Source organism: Peromyscus californicus, unplaced genomic scaffold (assembly GCF_007827085.1).
Source record: "Peromyscus californicus insignis strain IS unplaced genomic scaffold, ASM782708v3 Scaffold_22__1_contigs__length_63687245, whole genome shotgun sequence".
Classification (NCBI taxonomy): Eukaryota; Metazoa; Chordata; class Mammalia; order Rodentia; family Cricetidae; genus Peromyscus; species Peromyscus californicus.
Window position 1 is genome coordinate 50,803,560 of NW_026294525.1, and position 22,485 is coordinate 50,826,044.

Below are 22,485 nucleotides of genomic sequence, written 5' to 3' on the forward strand. Positions count from 1 at the left end.
TTGAAAACAAGTAATATATCATTTCACACTCATTAGCCTGGATGAAATGGAAGAGAGCTATTGCATCCATTACTGTCTGCAGAGTAGGGCGAAAGAGTGCTTTCAGATACCATGGGTGGAAATATGAAGCAATATAGGCTCTTTGGGAAGCAATCTGGCAGTATCTATCAAAATTAATTATAGACACACAAGCAATATACTTATCCTATCTCATGGAAATAGAAGTACTATCTGTGAAAATGTAAGTGAATATGTATTTGTTTCCATGTTGTTTGTTGTGGCAAAAAATAAATTTTTGTTAAGAAGATATAGAATGAATAAATTATGATAAATTTACAAAATATATCATATTAAAATGAAAATATTAGAATAACACCAAATAGGTTGAAAGAATTTCCAAAGCAATTATCCATTGAGATAAGTGGGAAATAAAATATAAATAATATAATCTTTCTTCAATTTTCTTTTGTTCAACAGTCATAAAACCCCTTGTGTTCTATGTCCTTATATAATGTGTGCTATGGTGTTTTATATCTAAGCATTAGTAAATATAGATCTGCATAAGATTATCCAGACATAGATAACAACCCCACTGACATTTGGGGGGAAGAGGACATAGATACATGTAGAAAATACCGATGTCAGGAAAAAAAAGAGAAGAGTGAAATAGAAAAGAAAAAAGAAGGGAGCAAAGAATCAGCATGATCATTCTTATGCACATATGTGGCTTAATGTATATGCTATGAATATTATGTATATACATATCTACATGTGTCATATGTATGTATGAGAAATATATACAATTGCAGGCATGAGTGAATATGTGCAAAGAGAGAGAAAATAGAAATGCAAATATTGCTAGGACTCTTTATTGGTCACTACTTAGTTATTTAAGCCAATTACTTTTTTCGGTATTGACAGAGGTCAGAGGAAGAGTAAGAGGGATGCTTAGGCACAGGGCATTGTGAGAAAATGAGAGCAGGTCAGTGGGTGTGGAGTGATGAGCTTGTACAGCCCAAAGAGACTGTGCTGTTGGAGAGCAGACCCCTTTGCAGTTGCTGACATTCAGCTGAGATGTGTCCCAGTAGGAGCAGAGGTGAGCTAGGGCCAAGCTGAACTGAACAAATTCTACTTATACAGCTCATTATCCACATTTCTGTAGAGTAGATCACAAGCCTATGGGTACAATGGTTCTTGGCATACATTGAGAATTAGGTTCTTTCTTACAAACTGGAGCAGCTTTTTATTTTTAATGAAGTATTCATTAAAACGCTGACATTTTGGACAGTGTAGATCCCTTCCTATGCAAAGTTTTCCCAAATCTGGAAAGCAGGGAGCTGAAGAAGGAGAAATGTCCAGAGTCACAGGAAGGAGCATAATGGCAGCTTGCTTCCTCCTGTGAAAACTGTGTGTAGCATGTGTGGTTACTACTTTTGAAAAGAAATGGGAAGTCAGTCTTCAATAGAATGTCTTTTATAGACAGAAAGCACTGCAGATCTTACTCTTATCCAAACTTTTGGGACAAAATAAAAATTAGTGGAAATGTTTAGTACAATTAAGACTGTAGAAAAGTTAGTTATATTAATATTGTGCAGTTCTATTGTGTGCCCATTCAAAGGTTTTTTTATTAGATCTTTGAGAATTTCATTTAATATGTAATATATTTTGATAATATTCATCTTACATCCATCAACTCTTTCTAGATCCTTACCCACTTTCCTACTCACGTGTGTGTGTGTGTGTGTGTGTGTGTGTGTGTGTGTGTGTGTGTGTTTGAGTGTGTGTGTATCCCCTTACAATTTCAACACAATTCTTAACAGATCTTGAAAGGACAGTTTTTAGCTTTATGTGGAAACACAAAAAACAAGGATAGCTGAAACAATCCTGAATAATCAAAAAACTGCTGGAGGTGTCATCATCCCTGATTTCAAGCCATACTACAAAGCTATAGTAATAAAAGCAGCATGGTTTGGCATAAAACAGACACATTGATCAATGGAATCAAATTGAAGACCCAGACATAAGTTCATACACCTATGGACACACACACACACACACACACACACACACACACACACACCCATTAATTCACTTTTTGCTTCCCACATACTTATAGATGGATGTGTGTCCTTCCACTGGCATCTGACTGACATTCTACGGGCTACACTCTTAAAGAAAACTGACTCTCTCTCTCCCAGAAGCTACTAATTGGCATTAGCTGCTTGGGTCGATGGCAGGACTTCATGCCCATCTCTCCTCTCTGTTAGGGATTAGTCTGACATGGTCTTGCACAGGTCTTGTGCAAGATATCCTCACTGCTGTGAATTCATATATGCAGTGCTCTTCTGTGTCGAGAAGACACTGTTTTCTTGTAGTCTTCCACAGCCTCTGCCTCTTACACTCTTCCTGCTCTGCTTCTTCACACTTCCGCTTTCCTCGTTCGGTCCTTCTACAGAACCTTAGGTAAATGATTCCGGTAATTGCAGCCGTGCTCTGTGCATGGCCAGCACGCCTCCAATTCCTGGTAACATTCTTCTGATCAATCTTGAAGATGCCAGTTCTGTCTTCTCATTATTTGGACCTTCTCCAGAATCTGAGGAACATATGAATGGCCGGTTTCCTTGGCCCCGAGGTCATCACCATTCCCAAATTAGCTTACCCTGTGAACTTTAGTGTTTGTTCTTGCTCTTGCATTCTCCCTTCTTCCAGACTTGAAAGCTGGGAAGTGCTTTGATTTTTCCATGCTTTGCTGTCTCTGTGTCCATTTAGGGATGCCACACTATGAACTCTTTCCTCCAGTGTTCCAATTCCTAAGTCTAATTTTCTTTATTTTCTTCTTTCCTCACTGAGGTTATAGTGTTTGCTCTCCTGGGGGAGCATCCCCTCTGGCATGTGCTGGCTGTGTGATCTTGAACAAGTCTCTGATCTATAGAATGGATAATACAACTGCTCACAATATCAAATACATAGTAGGAAATCAAAATGTGACTGTCATACTTGCTTCTTTTCTTTCCTTCTGTAATCTATCCTGTGTACTGACAAACTGATTTTCTTAAAATGGAATTTTGCTGGTATGCATGCATTCCTTGAATTTTGTTTCTTATCAGCTTCCAACTTGTAATCACTAAATGAAACCCAGACTCCTCAGGTTGGCATGTCAAGTACTATGTAATCAGATTTCAGGACCTGTTTCCAGTATTTGCCTGTTGTGCAGACAATGGCAAGGTGTTTTTCTTAAAACACCCAGTTTAAAGGTAAATTGTAATGCATATAGTGTCTTGTCACATACAAGCGTAGACCTGCACCAGAGTCTTAGGAAAGTAGGCACCAAAATTTTAGCTCCTTTGTTGTGGCAGACCCCATGAAAGAGGCTTATACAGCTGAGATAGGGGGTCACCCTATGGAACACTAGGGCAGATGCCAGTTACTGCCTGGTATATGTGAAAGTATCTCAGTGTCCTTTAACATCTTATATGGATGAACTGAGGCGTACTGACTAAAAATCAGCCCAGAGAAGATACCCATCTCATGGCATTTCTGTTCATAGAACACTCTTTGTAATATCCACATATTTAAGAAGAGCTAGATGAATGTGGCTTCCCTGTTCATTGCTCTAACTTTCTGAAATTCCAAAGCCTCGTAAACAGTTCTGCTTTAGTAGTTACTTATTTGCCTCTTTGTTGTTTCTTTGTTCTACACGAACACATATGATTGACAGATAATTGGGACCCTGGCTAAAGGCAGGAGTTGTACATATCTCATCTGTGTACTTGCAGTCTGGAACTCTTCAAATGGTCAGCCAGGCAATACTTGCTGAGTGAATCACTGAACTAGCACAGTTCTATACTACCTTTGTGTTGTTGCCGTTGAATGTTCTTGGGCTTACTGGTGTTTTTGAACTTGGAATAACAATGACCAGATTTGGATTGTGATATTTTGCATCTGAACATTTTCAATGGATATTCAAATCTGAATTAAATGACTCATTTAGGTGAATAGGCATTCACCCATTCCATCACTGGGTCATTCTGTCCTTGGTCAGGCTGTTGCTCACTTTGTATATTGTTCATCCATTCACTTTCTCCTTTCTTTAATGAGTGCTAATGATTCACAACTAAAGGGTGGTTATTGTTTCTGTGCTATTAAGAAGTCCCTGAAGTGATCTGGTTGGCTCAGAGACAACTTTATTAAGGCAAAGTTGCAATTGGTTTTCTAACTTCTAACTTAGAAAGCAGTTCTAGAGACATACATGTCTTGCTTACCATACTTTATAATTAGGCACTACTATCTGTGTTGAGGCAATAGTCCATAGTTTATCATCTATATAAAAATGTCAGCAATTTCTTTCATATGAACCAGGCTAACAATGTCTTCAGATTCTTCAACACAACTCTGATTTGTTAACACATAGCTTTTATTTTTACTGCCATTCACATCAGAATTAGAGAAATGCATTTCTGCTAATGGTAGCTATTTTTTGTAGCATTAAGTAAAAAGAACAAAAATGAACATGCATTTTGTCCACATAGAAGAAAAAGCTGAAAACTTCTAGCATTTAAAAAAAATCTAAACTTTGTGATATAATTTTAAAAAAATCTCTGTAGGATATTTCTCATTTGATATTTAAAAGACTTGTGCAAACTATGATAAACCATGAGGAAAACAATACTGAATTCATGAAAGAAATTATGTAAGGGGATTGTCAATATTTTGAAGATGTCTGTTTTAATAAACAAATAAGCATAAATGAAAATCTGTGCTGTTATAAACAACCCCTTCCCATCAATGCAAATATAGTGGTCTAGGAAGAAATCTGAAGACTGGCATCAGGGAATAAGAATTTGAAAGGAATTTAAAAGACTAACAGTGCATTGAAGCTTCAGTGAAGAAGCTCAGGCCAGGGAGCAGGAAGAGCACAGAGCTGGAAAGTGAAGAAACATTGGATTGGGCACTGGGAGACAATTGACAGTAAGTTAATCCCTTCTCTTCTTGTCCATGTTACCTTTGTCCATTTCCTTTCCTTCTGTTCTTCCTTCTCTTCTTTTCCTCTCCTGACTTCCTCCTTTCCTCTCTTGGTTCCCATTTCATTCACTTCTCTGTGCTAGGAATTAAACTTGGCCCATCCCACATACTAGGCACTTAGGTTTCTTTAAAAATTTGAAAAATAAATTGTTTTTATTTTTACTTGTCTCTCTCTCTCTCTCTCTCTCTCTCTGTGTGTGTGTGTGTGTGTCTGTGTGTGTCTGTGTGTGTCTGTGTCTGTCTCTGTGTGTGGATCTCTGCACATGAGTGCAGGTGCCTGTGGAGGACAGAGGTATCTGATCCCCTGGAACTGGGTTTACTGGGGCTTGTGTTATGGGTGCTAGTAATGGAACTTGAGTCCTTGAAAGAGCAGTAAGTTCTTTTAACTGCTGAGTGCCCCTCTCTTTAGGATTATTTCTTAAAAACTACTAAATGGAATTCTAAAGCAAAACTTTCCTGAGAAAATTAATGGCTTCTAATTCAATTTATATTATTATTGTTTTTCTTATTAATCAATTAATATTTTTTCTTAAGCACCACTTTTAAGCACTGATGATTAAATCTCAACCCTAGTGGTATATGCTTTTAATCCCAGCACTCAGGGATCTAAGACAGGAAGATAAAAAACTGTAGGCCATCCTGGGCTAAATACTGAGTTCCAGGACACCTTAGGACATGCAGCACAGCTTCATCTCAAAACATCAAAACAAAAACAGAAATATAAAACCCACCAAGTAAATACAGACTATTAATAGTTTTCGTGTAGCCATTTTATTGTCAGTTCCCTTGAGAATGACAAGCGTCCACGGCTTAGTCTCCAGCATCACTGGGAGGGCACCTGTGAATGGGGCTAGATCATCAGGCAGATGATTCCACGAGGAGCAGTTTTGCTTGCATTTCTAATTGAAGCACCACAAGAACTGTGACTTTTCAGTGTTTTAAGAGGAGCATCACTAGCAGATGAATTAAAACCTTCACAAAGGAACAGAGAGACCCTTATCACTCATCTGTTTCATTAACTCATAGAGAAATGGTAGTTTTGCATTGTCCTTCTTTTGAATTTTGAGCAGGATAATTTATAGCTGTGAGTCACAATTATAGCATAAGGGCTTCAGAGCTTTGGATAACAGACCAAGAAATAAGTTGGCAAAGAAATGAAGAGCAGTTAGTACTGAGAGCCTGAAAAGAAAGTGCTAACTAGCTAATTAACATCGCACTCAGTGACAACCTGGAAAAGGTTCTTGGTCTGGAGCCATACAGGAGTCTCAAGCCTTATAAATTGGGAGAAACAACAACAACAACAACAACAACAACAAAAAGAAAACAACAACAAAACAGACCTGTTCAAGAGAGAGGTTTTAATTTAGATATGAGTGTGTGCTGTGAGTATGTTCGAAGGGAGGGGAGAAAGATCAAAGCAGAGCTAGCTGCTCTCACTTCAGATACCAGTTTGACCATTTGAAAACAGAGTTTACTAGAGTAGGTGTGGTGATACAGGCCTGCAATCCCAGCTGCGTGAATACCTTATAACTGTTGAATGAATATTCTTTGTGGAAGGAGCATTTTTAAACACTGGATAATTAACTTAAAGGCAAAAACTTCCTGCACAGTACATCACTGTTTAGTGTAGTCATGAGTAATTTTCTTCAGATGTGAATGAATGACAAGGAGAATCACATAATTCTCAGTGAGTTATGTTCCACAAGAAAACCCCTCATTGGAAAGTTGTGTCTTCATTTTCTTCTACCATCCATAGAGCAGATTTTGAGGAAATTAAAACCCCTACGTATAATTAGGAATCCTGGGGCTGTTTAACAGGTGTTCTCCTCTCATTAGATCCCATCTCTCACTTCCCTAGATAGCAAGATTTGTCAGCTTGACGTAAATCTAGATGTACCTGGTGTCATAGTTAGGTTACTTTTACTGTGATGAATATGTTATTAAAAGTAATTGGAGGAGAAAACAGTTTATCCGACTTACACATCTTGGATCACCGTTCATTGAGTAAAGCTGAAGCAAAACTTGCACCTGGCAGGAATCTGGAGGCAGGAGCTGATGCAGAGGCATGGAGGAGTGCTGCTTACTGGCTTGCTCACCCCGCTTTCCTAATTGGGTTGTTGTAGTTTCCCATTGACATTAAGCACAGGACTTGGTAACATCAAGCCTTAAAGGATCTTCTGCATTCCAGACATGATCTTTCTTTAGAACCCAGGAGTACCATCCTTGGTTGGTACCACTAGAAATGGGCTAGACCCTTCCATATCAATCACTAATTAAGAAAATGTCCTTCAAGCTTGCTTAGATCCTGATCTTATAGAGGTATTTTCTCAATTGAAGTTTCCTTCTCTCGGATGATGTTAGCTGTATCAAGTTGACAGAAAATTATACATTACACCTGGGAAGAGAAAAATCTTAACTGAGGAAGTGCCCCATCAGAAACTTCGGTGGTCATGTCTCCCAGGAATTTTATTGATCGCTAATTGATGCAGGAGGCTCTGCCCATCATGGGCGGTAACATCCTTGGGCTGATAGGCCTTGACTGTGTAAGAAACTTGGAGCAAGCTGGTAAGCAGTGTTCCTCTATGGTCTCTGCTTCAGGCCCTGCCTCCAGGTTCCTGCTTGAGTTCCTGCCCTGACTTCCATCAGTGATGGACTGTGGCTTGAAATGTAAGTAATATCAAAACTTCCTCCCTAAACTGCCTTTGGTCAGTGTTTTACCACAATAAGAGAAAGCACCCTGGGGAGTTCTATGTTCTTCTACCGTCCTTACTTCCTTGGGTCTTTTCCTGGGCCTGCTTACCCATAATTGGAATAGGTCTCTTCTCATATTTTACTGTATGTTAGATTTTTCTTTCTGCTTCTCCTTGAAGAGTCCTTTATAAGTTATTCATTCAACTCATATTTAGTAGAGACTGTGCTGCTCCTGACCCTGCCTTGTGCGCTTACTAGAAAGACATGTCTTTTTTTGTTTCAGATTCTTTTTATTTATTTATTTATTTATTTATTTATTTATTTATTTATTTATTTATTTATTTATTTAAAACATTTTCTATTCATTTTACATACCAACCACAGATTCCCCCCCTCCTCCTTCTTCCCACCGCCAACCTCCCCCACCAACCTGCCTTCCATTCCCACCTCCTCCAAGTCAAGGTCTCCTATGGGGAGTCAGCAGAGCCTGGTACATTCAGTTGAGGCAGGTCCAAGCCCCTCCCCTTACCAAGGCTGTGTAAGGTGTCACACCTTAGGCACTGGGCTCCAAAAAGCCCACTCATGTACCAGGGACAGATCCCAATTCCCCTACCTGGGGGACCCCAAATAGTTCAAGCTAAACAACTGTCTCACGTATCCAAAGGGCTTAGTCCAGTCCCATGGGGGTTCCATAGGTATTGATCCACAGTTCATGGGTTCCACTTGTTTGGCTGGTTGGAAAGACATGTCTTTACTCGTCTAAATTTTATATTTTGGGAGTCTAATATTTTGAACTGGTTTTGAAATAGTTGTTCTAATAAGTGAATTTGTCTGTGGTTTGTCTATGGTATCAGTCTCTGAAATGTTATATATGAAAATGATATATATTTTACTGATAACAGTTAACAAAAGTCTACACAGTAAACATTTCTTGAGCATCTGACTTAAGGCATTTGTGAAGCAGCCTGTGAGATTCTAGCAGGTTGAGGTGACCTGTGGCAGAAGTTTCAGGCCTGGAGGATCCCACGTGAGCTTTCCTGTAAATTGGAGGAAACAATAATCACACTTGTGAGTGCCGTGGCAACCCTACACTATACAGTATATAAAGTGCCCAATAGTGATTCTGGGAAGGCTTGTGAAGTACAGGTAAACTCCATGAGTCTTCTGGTTGGTGTATAGTGTGTCTGAATGAATTCTTCAAGCTTGAAAAGACTGTCTGCCTTGTTTCTTTTATAGTTATGTGACCTTGAACAAATTGCTTAACCCCTTTGATCCTTAAAGTCTTCATCTATTAAATGAAGATAATATTAGTACTTTGTAGGATGCTTGTGAGTGCTGAGGACATAACACAAGTAATGGGCTTAGTCTAGTACCTTATACTTGGTAGAAATCCAATAAATTCTTATTATTGTATTTGAGAATAGAAGTTTATATTTTTCCTTTTTTTCTGTGTTATTTGTCCAAAAATTGCCTATGATTTTTCTTCATTAAAAGGCACCCATCTTAGATAATTAACTTTCTCCTATTGATCCAATTTTATCTTCTGTATTTTGAAAATAAGGTATATTTTAAAATTTCACAATAGAGTAATTGGCCAAGGAAGACAAGAACACCTTACTGTGTCTAGAAGTGAGCAGTTTGATTAAAAGAGAAAAGTCTACCTTTATTTATTCCCTATTTACTTGCATTTGCAGTCACCCAAATTAATAGTCACCAGTTACCTATGCAAATTACTCCTAGGAGTGTTTTAATGAACACTTTATGAGTCTTACAGACATGGAATAGGTCTTAAAATAGCTACTAGTGAGGTGAAGTCTTTCCTTAGAACCTTAGAATAAACAGTGCATGACCAGCCACAGCAACTCAGTAGCCCTGAATTTCTCTGTAGCCCTCTGACGTAGAGTAATAGAGAGGAATTGAAGGTCGCTATTGAATATATAAAAACATCTGGCCATGGCTTATTTTACATGCTGGAAAGAAACAGTCCAGAGACTGGCTTCTGTACTTGCTTTTACTCCTATGGTGGGACAGGGTCCCCTGAGTAGCTTTGACTGGAAGAAAGGAAGAGATGAGCAATGGAGCACAAGTCCTGGCACCATTTATGAGTAAGGACCCCTTAAATAAAATATCAGGCAGAGTCTAGCTCACCACTTCAGGGAAGGTTCTCCTAAATGCCTCTTTATCTTTGGATAAACTTCACAAAATCTGGGCAGGATCTTGAATAATGAACCGCCAGTTAAACGTTACTGTGCTTTGTATGTTTCCAATTCAGTGAGAAGAACCTGCAGCCTTTGGACATTTCTTATTAATTTAATTTTTTTGGTTTTTTTTTATTAGAGGAGATAAGAATAAGACCAGTCATTTGTACATTTTCCCTATGAGAACTATATAGCAAAACTATTTATACTTATTGCATTTAAAGGTTTAAATAAGAATTCTCTCATCCTACCACTTTCTGGAAGGAGATAAAAACTTTTAAAGGTAGAGTGTTTTACGCAGCTTTTTCATGACTGTCTACTCTAATGCACTCTGTTCCTTGTGGTGCCCTTTCATCTCAAGATCAGAAATGTCAGCAGAGGCACACTATAAATAGGACACTTCTCTCCTCAATGGGCAACTGGTATTCCTGGATAAGAAACAAGCTCCATAAGAAATACATAGTCTTTTGCTTATTTCTCTCCCTGGGGGAGCATTTTGGGTACTTGGCACATCTAGTTTTGTTCTTGAAGAGGAATCTGAGGAGAAAATAAAATTTTGTCCTGTGTAATTAAGGCTGTTCAAACTGAGCCAACAACAAAGAAAGGAATAGATCACAAAGTCCCAGTTCTTAGAGATAAAATTGTTTTTCTTTCTTATCTGTTGATTCTACTTCTGCTGTCCAGCTACTTATGCTTCTAGAGCAGATTTTTGAATACTTTCATTCAGAGCTAGAAGACATGCTTCTGTTTTCTGCTTTTGGTGATATCAGGCTGTGCAGCCATAGTAACTGTATCCTGTGCTCAGTTCCATGGTATCTGAGTTATCAACCAATGGATAGTTTCACCGTAATGTTGGTGTCTTCTGCCATTCTGAGCAAAGCTCAGTCCTCTAAGGATTTAAGGTTGAAGCTCCCTGCTTTATCCAAGCCCCAAATAAGACAGATCTTCAAATTAACTACATTATGAAGACAAAAAGTTTACTTGCAGTGGAAGAATGTTTGGAAAAGACAATTTGAAAGCAGGGTATATCAGTCCCTTTACTACTCTGAACTTCTCCTCCAACACTGTACATATCACCAATTCATCCAGTTTTTCTTTGTGATCCCCAAACCTTTCACTCCTATTCCACATGTTGCTGGTGAAACCTGTAGGCCTCTATCTTCACCATTGTTTCCATGTCAATAGATCCAGGAACTTATTTGCATATGTGATTTCTAAGCTTCTAGGTTTTTATAGCACCATCCAAAATTTTTTTGGTTGCTTAGGTTCAATATGCCCAAACAGTGCCCATTTTGTCTTCCTAGAACTTACTATTCTAAGCATTGCCACTGACATTCTTTTATTATCTTGGATTTTGTTTCTGACTTTCTTCTTTCTTTCTTGTGCATTGTTTTTAAACTTGGAAGTACTTCCCACTGCCAAGGTTCCTGGATCTAGAATGCCTTCAGACAGAAAGCAGGCATGCATAGCTTTTGAGACAGATGATTGTAGTTGCCTCCAAATTGTCTCTTTATCTTCATTTTTATTTTAAAAAGTGTTTATTAAAATGTTGAAATTTGTACATATATACTTTCTGGTGACCTGCTTATTAATTACAAAATTAGATCTAAGGGTCTCTAAACACAATCTTCCCCATTGAATTTTAAAGACTATTTTGTTAATAAACCTCTTACCTAGTCAAAGTAAAATTTCAGAAATAACACTTCATGAAATATTAATAGTAATGTTTTATGAATTTCTGTCATAAGTAGCCAATGAGTTTAAGCTGTTTTAGAAGTTTGTGTGCATTGTATTCCTGGAGTATCCTTTTTTGAGTATCTCGGAACAGTACAAAACAGAACACTTCACTCACACATTCATGATTTGTTTGGAACAGTACAAAACAGAAAGCTTCACTCACATGCTGATGATTTGTTTTTCTAACTGAACTCTTCATAACATTGTTAAATTTTTTTCAGCTACAAGGCTGTGTACTGAGGCATTTAGCATTTGCCCCATGAGCAAAATGTTCTGTGGCCAAACTTGAATATAGGGATGTGTGTGACAGATTATTTTTTCTATATTTAGATACTTTAATTCATGTTACACTTGCTTTTACTGTAGCAAGATTTTTATGTGGGAGCAAGTACTATTGTGGATGAAAATGAAGTAATTTGGGGAGTTTGTATCTTTTGCAGAATTTTAGATTCCTTTCAGCTGATTTTATGTATATGTTTTCCTAGAATCAAATAACCAGATTTTTGATCTTAGAGCTGTCCTTTATTCTTTCATAATTAGAAATTTTTGGGGTCTTTAAAAATTATTAATAATTGATTGAAGAAACTCTTAGGTGTTTAAAATTAGCAGTACATACCTCATAAAGATTAGAAATGACTTTCATTCATGTTTTAAATGGATTTTGACAAGGTTATAATTATTTAATATACTGTATAAATTGTTAAACAAATTTAGATTTACATGAACATATCAACATATATGTTGTATTTTGTAAGTGAGTTAACATAAAAAAACAGAGATAACTTTATCCTTATGATAAATAACAACAAAAGACCCCAAATTTACCAAGGATTAAGGGGGAGAACTAAAATTCCTGTCACTTGGTGATGACAGGCAACCAAACAAGGCACATTTCTGGCTTATTTTTGTATTTGGAAAAATACATTCAGCTTTCTGTTTTCTCAAATGAAAAGATATGAACAAAAGTGTCCTTTGCATTCCCTTCATGAGAACTGTTTATTCAATGGAAATCTTAGTGTGTCCTTTTTCATTTTGTTGGTAATGATCTGGCTGCATCATAGACACTAATGTCGTGAGTGTCTGATGTACCTCATACCTGCCAACAGCAGTGCTGATTATTTCCAGTTGTTTCAAAGACCTCACTAATGTTTTCAGTTGCCGTAGAGTAAATATTATTATTTAAATCTTCCTACCCTACTTCTCCATTATTATGTTTGGCAAACCATATAACTTCATAGGATTTATAGGCAATGTTATAAATAAATGTGGGCATGTTCACAACATTTTAGGGAGTGGGAAGGAGAGTAGCATATTGATTTTTCTGTAGTCCATAGCTTACAATACTATTTCTTTTTCCATAGTGACCAAACTGTCTGATTTGTCATCTAAGTGGCCTTGAGCACTGAACATAATCTCCCAGGCTCTGCTCCTCACTGTAAAATAGGGGTATACAGGATTAATATGGTAAGTGGAAGAAATGGAGTATAAAAGACATCTTTAGTCGAGTACCTTATTCTTTCCCTTGTGGACATTTTCCAGATCACCTCTAATATCCCATTCTTCTCTTAATCAGCTAGTGGAATTATTGTGAGAAACAAACATATTCATAAAAGAACAAGGAAATAAAATATAAAGCAATAAATAAAGAGTGCAATAAAAAAACTGGAAAGAAGTCCACATCTCCATATACACTATATTTCTAACAAGTCTGATTTTATCATGAACAGCCATAAGATCTTTGTTTGATCACAAGGTCATTCTGTGTCTCCATTTTATTTTTCAGCTAAAGGATTAGCTGGGCATTTCTTGATTAAGTGCCAAATGTGTTATACAGAGAGGAAGGCTTGCTACCATTTTCAGGAACTCTGAGTGATCCTTGTGGATTGAAATAAGTTATTACAGAAGACATGGAAGATGTGGGTACATAGAATAGATTTGAGAAGATGATTAGGATTGTTTGATCTGAGTCAAGCAATGCTTTAATTTTTCACAGAATGACATAATTGACCAGAACAATTTGTTATGAAGTGATACTGCCCATTAATTTAATTGTCTTAATTCTTTAGATAAATTTTATTTGGAAGATTTAAATTACAAAGGACAATGCATCTTGTGAATAGCTTCAGTATGCACTTATCAGTAAGTGTTTATGTGGAATTTCTGAGTGGCTCATAGATCATGCCTGGTTTCTGGAAACAGTGTCCACATGATATCCTAATCAACAAGTACCTTCTTCTTCTCTCTTTTTCCCTTTTATTGAAATAGATTCTTTTCTCACATAATATGTCCTGATTATGGTTCCCCTCCCTCTACTTCTCCCAGTTCCTCCCCTCTCCTCCAGATCCACTCCCTGATGTCTGTCATTAGGAAAGAACGGGCTTCTAAGAGGAAGTACTAAAATATAACAAATGAAATAAAACATTGAAGTAGGACAAGACAAATAGAAGGATAAGAGCCCAAGAGAAGGGACATGAATCAGAGACCCACTGTTTTCACACTCAGGAGTCCCATCAACACACTAAACTGGAAGCCATAATATGTACTCAGAAGGTCTGGTGCAGACCCATGCAGGCCCTGTGCTTGCTGCCTCAGTCGCTATGAGTTCCTATGAAATCTGCTCATGTTGATTTAGAGGTTCTTGTTTTCTTGGTGTCCTCCATCCCCTCTAGCTCTTACACATTTTCTGCCTGGGGTTCCTTAAGCTATGAGGAGAGGGATTTGATGGAGATCTACCATGTAGGGCTGAGTGTTCCAAGGCCTCTCACTCTCAGCATAGTGTGTGGCTGTAGATCTCTGTATTTGTTCACATTTACTGAAGGAGGAAGCGTCTCTGATGAGATGATAGCGAACAAGGCACTGATCTGAGTATAGCAGAATATCATTGGGGTGGTTTTATCACTACCTTTTTGATTGTTTTTTTTATTTTTTTATTTTTTATTTTATACCAGTAGTATTTACCCTAGGTCCCTGGGCTATCTAACTTCAAGAACATGTAAAAGTGACATGTCAAATGTGGTTAGTATTTTCTGAGTAAACTAATAAGGAACAATTTGCATTAAAAGAAAGTTACAAACAAGGGAATTTTGAGAATCATCAGCATGCAAATAGCAGTTTAATTTCTGGAGCAGATTCTCTTGACTAGGGAGGACAGATCTATATTGACAAGGCAGCATATGCTTCCCTGCATTGTAGTGATTAAAGCAAAAATTTTAACCTTTTCTATTTTATTTTATTTTATAGCATGCCTACATGTATATCTGTGCACCACTTGAATGCCTGGTGCCAATCGAGCCTAGAAGAGGGCATTGGACTCCCTGGGAATGGAGTTAGATGGTTGTGAGCTACAACATGAGTGCTGGGAATCTAATATGTGTTCTCTGAAAGATCAGTCAGTTCTTTTAACCACTGAGCCCTCTCTCCAGCCCTTGTAATGATTTTTATAAAAAATAAAATAAAGGTATAGAATGAATGAGTTCTATATATTTAATTGATCTTGGTTTCAGAGACCTGAATCCCAATTTTCTTTTAGATTTTCTAAGCCTGAGGAATTAAACAGGTTACACAGATAAGGAGTTAATGGCTCAGTTAATTTCAGCTGATAGCTAGAGCTTATTAAGTACCTGTCTGGTGCACTCAGAATTCTTGACCCTAAAAACTGGCTTCATTGTACATATGCATTTCTGTCATATGGATTACCACTATTGTTCATTTTCCATGGAGTCCATCTCAGAGATAAGTTGACTTAGCTGTGTCTGTTAGTTGGGCATCGATCTCTTGTCTAGTTAACATTGTCCTAGGAAGCAAGAATGGTTTGGAGGCTGCCTCAAACTTTTGGCAGAAAGTATTTTGGCGTCTTAGCCACTGAACACAGACATAATTTTGGTAGCTCTGTAGTACCTTGTGGGCCCTAGTATTTCAATGTCATATCTAAGAAATTTATAAAAAATTATTGAATTAGGCATTGAAGCCAGTGTTTTTAGACTCCAAATATATGAAGTATTATATGATATTGACTCCAATAAATAATCTTTTCAACCTTCTTGAGTAAAGTTGATTCTATACTGGAATATGTATAATGCACATTAACTTTAAAATATATATGCCATATGTTGAAATAACAAAAGCAAGAGAAAAACCGTTATATTTTACAGTGAACCCAGGCAGTTAGTTTACCGAATAGATCATAAAATTTAGACGCAATTCTGGTTTTTGCTCTGTGTCACAGAGATGGACTTAGTTAAAGACCTTGAAGAGACCCTGAAGAATATTCATTTTGGTGAAAATCTGAGTTTAAATCCTGCCACTATGAAACAATGTTTTTATTGACAGATGACCCCTTTAATGTTATGAAAATATTTATAAGCAAATGTTAAAAGTACTAGTAGAAAAAAATTTAATTTCCAAGAAGCATACTTAAGCTCATACATATGCAGTTGTGGAAAAATGATAAATAAAAATCATTTTCATGGAAAAGTATTTGAAAGGGAATCTATAAAATAATGTAATATCAAGAAATCTAATCTCCAATTAGATAGACAAACTTTCAAAAAGATTAGGTTTGAGACACAGCAAGAGCCAATATTATGTGACAAGAGTCAATTGATGTCAATAAAAACTGGAGAGAAATACTGGATTTGATAAAGAAATGAACAAAGTTGTAATTTAGCTCAGTTGTTTAACTTAATCAGTAATTATTATAATCCTGCTGAGGCACTTGAATCTCTATTTCTTTACCCAATGGGTTGGAACCACAAAAACCTTAGGACAAATGCATGCACAGTCGATCTGGTTAATCAGTCAATTCTAAGACCAGTCAACTTTGAAGGAAAATCATTTGAGGAAGAGTATTGAGCACAGCTGGAAGTAACTAGACTAAGGAACCAGAAGCTACAAACTACTGGAACCCATGAGAACAGGCTAAGAACGTACTATATTTCCCTAGTTTTTCCAGTTAAATAATTGAAACTGATGTTCAGATTCTAATTGAGGTCCGCCTCATCCTTGGAACATACTCAGACTTTTTTTTTTTAACTTTGAGTTTAGGACCTAGAATGGATCAAAGCCTTTTGTACATATATACAACATGGCATTTAATTACCTAACAGATCATAAAATTTAGATGCAATTCTGGTTTTTGCTCTGTGTCACAGAGATGGACTTAGTTAAAGACCTTGAAGAGACCCTGAAGAATATTCATTTTGGTGAAAATCTGAGTTTAAATCCCGCCACTATGAAACAATGTTTTTATTGACAGATGACCCCTTTAATGTTATGAAAATACTTATAAGCAAATGTTAAAAGTACTAGTAGAAAAAATTTAATTTCCAAGAAGCATACTTAAGCTCATACATATGCAGTTGTGGAAAAATGATAAATAAAAATCTTTTTCATGGAAAAGTCTGGAGAGTCTAGAAAGAAGAAAAAGCACCACTGTGAAACCAAATTTGCTGGTCATCTAACTTTATAAATGAAGCTATATTGTTGTTATATACAAAACACATTTCTGGCATGTCTTTGAAGAGATTTGGAAGCAAACTAAGAACCAGGTTTCAGGACTCCTGAAACTTCAAATTTGGTCTCACAGTCATCCTTGTCTCACTGCCCTCCACAAATTTAGAGACCTAAAGACTATTATCCTCTTTGCCAAATTCCACAAGAAAGAAATGGTTTACAAAAATAAAATGCATCGAAGAATCATTGATAGAGAATGTTAGATTTCAGACTGGGGATTCTCTGCTAGTATGTCTTTCATGTCCTTTCTGTGCTCAATCCTTTAAAAAGTCACCATCTGTTCCCTACTATGTGATACATTCTCAATAGTCTACTGTTGGTCTCCTAGTATCCCTGCTTTTGAAGAGCTGGACCTTGCCAGACCAGGGGTAGATATTTGTGCATTCTAGTGAATAAGGTTCTATTTTGATACCACAATGATAGAAAAAGGAGTCATAGTTTCCTATTTTCCTAGAATATCTATAAGTTGTTTTTCATGACTCTAGTGAGGTAACACATTTTTCTGTGCTTATTTTGGTTAGTTTTACCACTGAGTATGTTTGTATGACCCAGAACATGGTGATGCCTGCTCTAAGAGATGATTTATCTACTTGAGAGGATGGAAATCAACAATTCTGCCTTTACCAGGCCTGAGAAATCCTAGGAAGTGTGGTATTTGTTTGGCCTTTTGTGTTGTTGGAGCAAAAAAAAAACCTCCTTGTAGTAAAGTTTAGCTACCTGTCTTTTGACTAAAGAAAGTTATGGGCAGAGAGAATTTTTCCTACTCTTAGGATAGAGAATTTAGAGATAAGGCTGAGTGGAAGGTAGTTTTAAGAAGGAAAAAAGGCTCACTGAAATTCTAAGGTCTGCTGGCAAATGGTCAGTGTACACTCTTGGCTTTGGCTATAGAGGAGTCCTGAAACCTGGTTCTTACTCAGCTTGCTTCCAAATCTCTTGAAAGACATGCCAGAAATGTGTTTTGTGTATACCAACAATATAGCCTCATTTCTAAAGTTAGATGACCAGCAAATTTGGTCTCACAGTGGTGCTTTTTCTTCTTTCTAGACTCTCCATATACATGAATCAACAATTTTGCTGTGTCTGCTGTTATCAATACATGCTTTTAGCAATACATAGACAAGATAATTACTGTGCTTCATGACTAGCACAGGAAGCAGAAGTCATACTCCCTGGTTATTCCTTCTTTTCTTAAATTGCTCCCAATAGAATTCAGCATGAGTAGTGTTGGTTTTATTGTTCCCCTTGTTTGCTTTCTGTGATTGTATTTTCATCAGACTTCTCAAGGTAATAGAAGACACCCCAGAATGATCACCATGAAAGTGATTCATTTCTATTTAAATACCCAAAGTATAGAAGGGGTCTTCAAGAAACAGTACCCAAGCTAAGAGTAACATGCAGTTTAGGAACAAGGGACTAAAAGTATGCTATGTGCTGGTAAAAGAGTGAACAGCAGCATACTGCTTTTCTTTCCAAGAACAAAACAGCTCACTTGTGATAGAATGAATGCCTTGGAAAATGCCTCCAAGTATTTATCATAAACTAAATCATTTAATTCCAATTTAACCCTGAAATACTATCATGTAGAAAAGCACTGTATGATAACTGACAGAAAAAGCAGAATACATTAAACATCAAAAAAGTATATGATGATACTATAATTATTCATTAGGGCAAAGAAATGGATATGTGTTTTTCAATTTTAGTCAGGGAATTCAATTTTGTTTGGCCATATGTTCTGAGGGAACAGGAAAGCTGGTGTAGGGCAAGTTTTAGATGCAAGGAAACATCGTTAAAAAGTGATTTAAGTGTGCTTGTAATTGATACATATAAATAGTAACCATCACTATGATTTCAGTTTGTATTATTACTTACAATAATGTAAGTATTTATATCTAAATATATATTACATATAGGTGTAGTGGGCTAGATACTTTGAATATGAGCATATGTGTAAACATTCCAAACCAAAGCCAAGTACTAGTTTTCTCTTCTTGATTATGTACTCCTGAAATATGATTCTATATGAAACATTTGTACAATTGCAGATATAATTAGCTGTATTTCATCTGAAATTGTATTCATTGTTAAATTATTTTCTGTCCTCTTAAGGAAGGACATTTCCATTTGCTGAAGTAAAGTCTTGAAGCTATATTTGCATTTATTCATATAATTGTTACTTTAATTATTTTAGAAATATTTTTATATTTATATTAACATAATGAGCTTGTTCAAATGTTTCAGCTCTAAGGCTTTGCTATGTAACATTGTGATTTTTACATGATATGATTTGGTAAATATATAAAGGATTTTGAATCAACAGAGGAAATATCCTTTTTTTCTAACATCTTTTGGTTACTATTGGAATATAATTTTCTTTTAAATGCCATAATGATCCAGATTCACAAAATCCCTTTAATTTAGATGAAAAGTTCATCTTGATTACATTTTGTTATAGGACCATAAGATTTATCCATTAGGTAATAATTTCCAATATGGCATAGTGGGTTTTTGCACTAATTCAGTATTTGTCCTTTGTTAGGATAAAAGACCAGGTGCTTACAGGCCCTGCAGGGTGGATGTACTAAAAGCTTCTCCATTAATTCTTTCGATCCACTCAGCTCTCTGGTTCTCTATTGAACCATGGGCATTACTCTGTGCATTAATGAAAAGCTCTTCTTTTTCCCTACCATATCGTCTTGTTTTCTCATGCTTTGCCAACTCTGTCCTGCAGGCCCACAGAGCCACTCTGCCCCATGAGCCCCACTTTACTGCATGAATGTCTCATTCTATTGGGAACAAGTTAATCATATGATTGAACATTTTCTTGGGTGTGTTTCTCTTTTCTTTTAAAATTACATTTATCTATTTGTTTTGGGTGGGTCGGCATATGGGCACAGCCTACATATTTAATGAGAGGACAATTTGCAGGAGCTGGGCCTCTCCTTCCACCATGTGGGTCCTGGGATTAATATCAAAATTTTAGGCTTGATCGCAAGTACTTTTACTTATTGCACCACTCAATGGTGAGTCTTCTGCCTTCTTATGTCACCCAAACTGTGACTACATCCTTGCAATTCCTGTGTGTGCCGGGCTGTTTCTCTTTCGGTTTCCTAATAGCCTTGCATCTGTGAGAGTCCCCACTCACTCACTTCTCTGTTTCCAGTAGCTGAGTTGTTTCAGTGGCGTTGTCTGCCGTTGCATCTGGAGAGACAGCATTCATACCTTTTGCTTCTCACTGTTTTTCCTCCAAAGGCCAATTTGCCTCATTCAGTCTCGGCCCAACTGAGCTCCCCATCACTGTGATGGTACTTTTGTAAGTTGCACATATTCCGTGTCTAAGATTTCTGACTCCTCCCAGTTTCTACGAACACTACATCCTACTCTCATAAAGGGCTTCTCGTTTATATCCTCCCCTGAGTCCTGTGTCCTTCTCATATGCCCTCTACATCTTATTCCTCTGGTTCATCTGCTTAAATGCTCAGCTTGTACCCTTGGGAAAGTCGTTTCAAAAGTACACTTGCATCCACTTTAGAGTCTATTTATCCCTTTGATCTTCTCCCAATTTCTTTCATCTTTCCATGGCCCAGTGTATTCTCCTGTGCCATTTTCTTTTGAAAGGTGCCAACAAATTTTATTATCGTGGATTATATAGCCAAATTAGTACTGCATGAAGATTTCTAGTATAAATTCTTGAATCTAACAGGAACTGGGTCATAGCCCCATTTCTCATCTTCCATGGACAACAGTCCCTTCAGTTTTCAGAACTGGTGAGATATTTCCTCTTACCAACACACTTAGAAACTGATTCTGTATAACTATGTTGACTGAGGTCCATGTACTGACTTTATCTATATTAGTGAGCATTTTAAGGATAGAAAGATGACATGTGTGAAAATGCAGGTTACAGTAATGTTGTATGTACAGTGTAATTGTCATTCCATTGGCTCATCTTACTCGCAGACACTTTTGTGTTTTATTCATCTGGTATCTGCCCATGTTAGCTTTGCCCAAACTTCAAGAGAGAGCTTAAATACTATATTCTTCTTTCTTCTTCAGACTCACCACTAACACATTTTTACTGATTTTGATGAGTGTCTATTTTCAATAATCCTGCTCTAAAAGTCCTCATTCCTAGAACATTACCAGTTCAGTGTTCTGTTGAAGCTAGCTGAATGAACTTTTGCTGAACTAAATTAAATTGATTGATATCTTTTGTAAATTTAAAGACATGCTAGCAAATGTGTGACTGAGTGTGGACTATAGGACTTTGTGAATTCTCCTTCCTTTTATTTATACAGTTCATGGTTATGCTTAATTACAAAGTTACAAAAAACAAATTTAACACCTAAAATGAAACCACAGAGATTTTGGTTATAACAAGTTTTCTGAATTATTTTCTCCAGTGGTAATATCTCTTTCTTTTATATGATATTGATCTTATGGTCTTAATAGCATAAAATAGTCACCTTGTGAGAGAGCTTAGTCATGTCAGATCCTTAGGCTCATACATATAAGTCATACTTCTGAACAAGGTCTGAGGAAGGAAAGCAGATTGATAGATTACTTTTATTGTCTTCTTTTGAGGAAGAATAACTTCATTCAGCTGAACCATATATTTTCAAAATTGCCCTTAAAAATTCTGAACCTTGAAGGACAACTGGATTAAATGTCAAAACAATTTTACAAACAGTCTATACATATGGTGTTATTAGTATATTTGTGAGAAAATTTATGGAAACACCAGCATTGCTTCAGCAGAGTCATTTCTGTCATCATTTATCTTTGCTTTTGACTATGACACACTGACAGTGGAAAGGAATTTATGCATGCACTACAGATACACAAAGTGGTTCTTGACTGCTTTGCTAATGCATCCTTCAAGAAGAGCATCTCCCACAGGTATTTCTTTGCCATCACGGTAGAAGAGTCATGGGGGGGGGCGGGGTTCAGAACCTGGGAGACCTGTAGGGAATTGTTTGTGAAAGACCTCTACAGTTTGTAAACATGTCGTCAAAAAGGTGTCCGCTTTATACAAGTTTCAATGTGGATTTTGCATTGAATTTCCCTAGATATTTGAACAAAAATGACCTGATATTTCCTCCAGAATATATGTTTTATCTTTTAACAATATATATTTCAAAACACAAGTTTATTAAATAACTCTGTATTTTCTTTCTTCATATTCTTGAAATAACTGGTCCCTCCAGCTTTTGATTATAAATCATTTAAGTGGACAATTGTGAAGCTATATTCATATGCTTGTTCATTTAGTCCAGTGATTGGTTATACAGCATACAAGATCTCTTGGAAGCACACATGGAAAATG

General features: G+C 36.7%; 1 protein-coding gene across 6 annotated transcripts in view; it reads left to right on the forward strand.

The window, feature by feature from the left end:
* Grik2 (glutamate ionotropic receptor kainate type subunit 2) overlaps window positions 1–22,485 on the forward strand; it is a 631,845-nt gene that overhangs the window by 29,223 nt on the left and 580,137 nt on the right. The window contains exon 2 of one of the 6 annotated variants that reach the window (XM_052751383.1): window positions 13,010–13,112. The exons of the other annotated variants lie outside the window; for them this stretch is intronic. The gene's annotated coding sequence lies outside the window, so the exon portion shown is untranslated. The remainder of the gene's footprint in view (window positions 1–13,009; window positions 13,113–22,485) is intronic. 6 annotated transcript variants of the gene reach the window in all.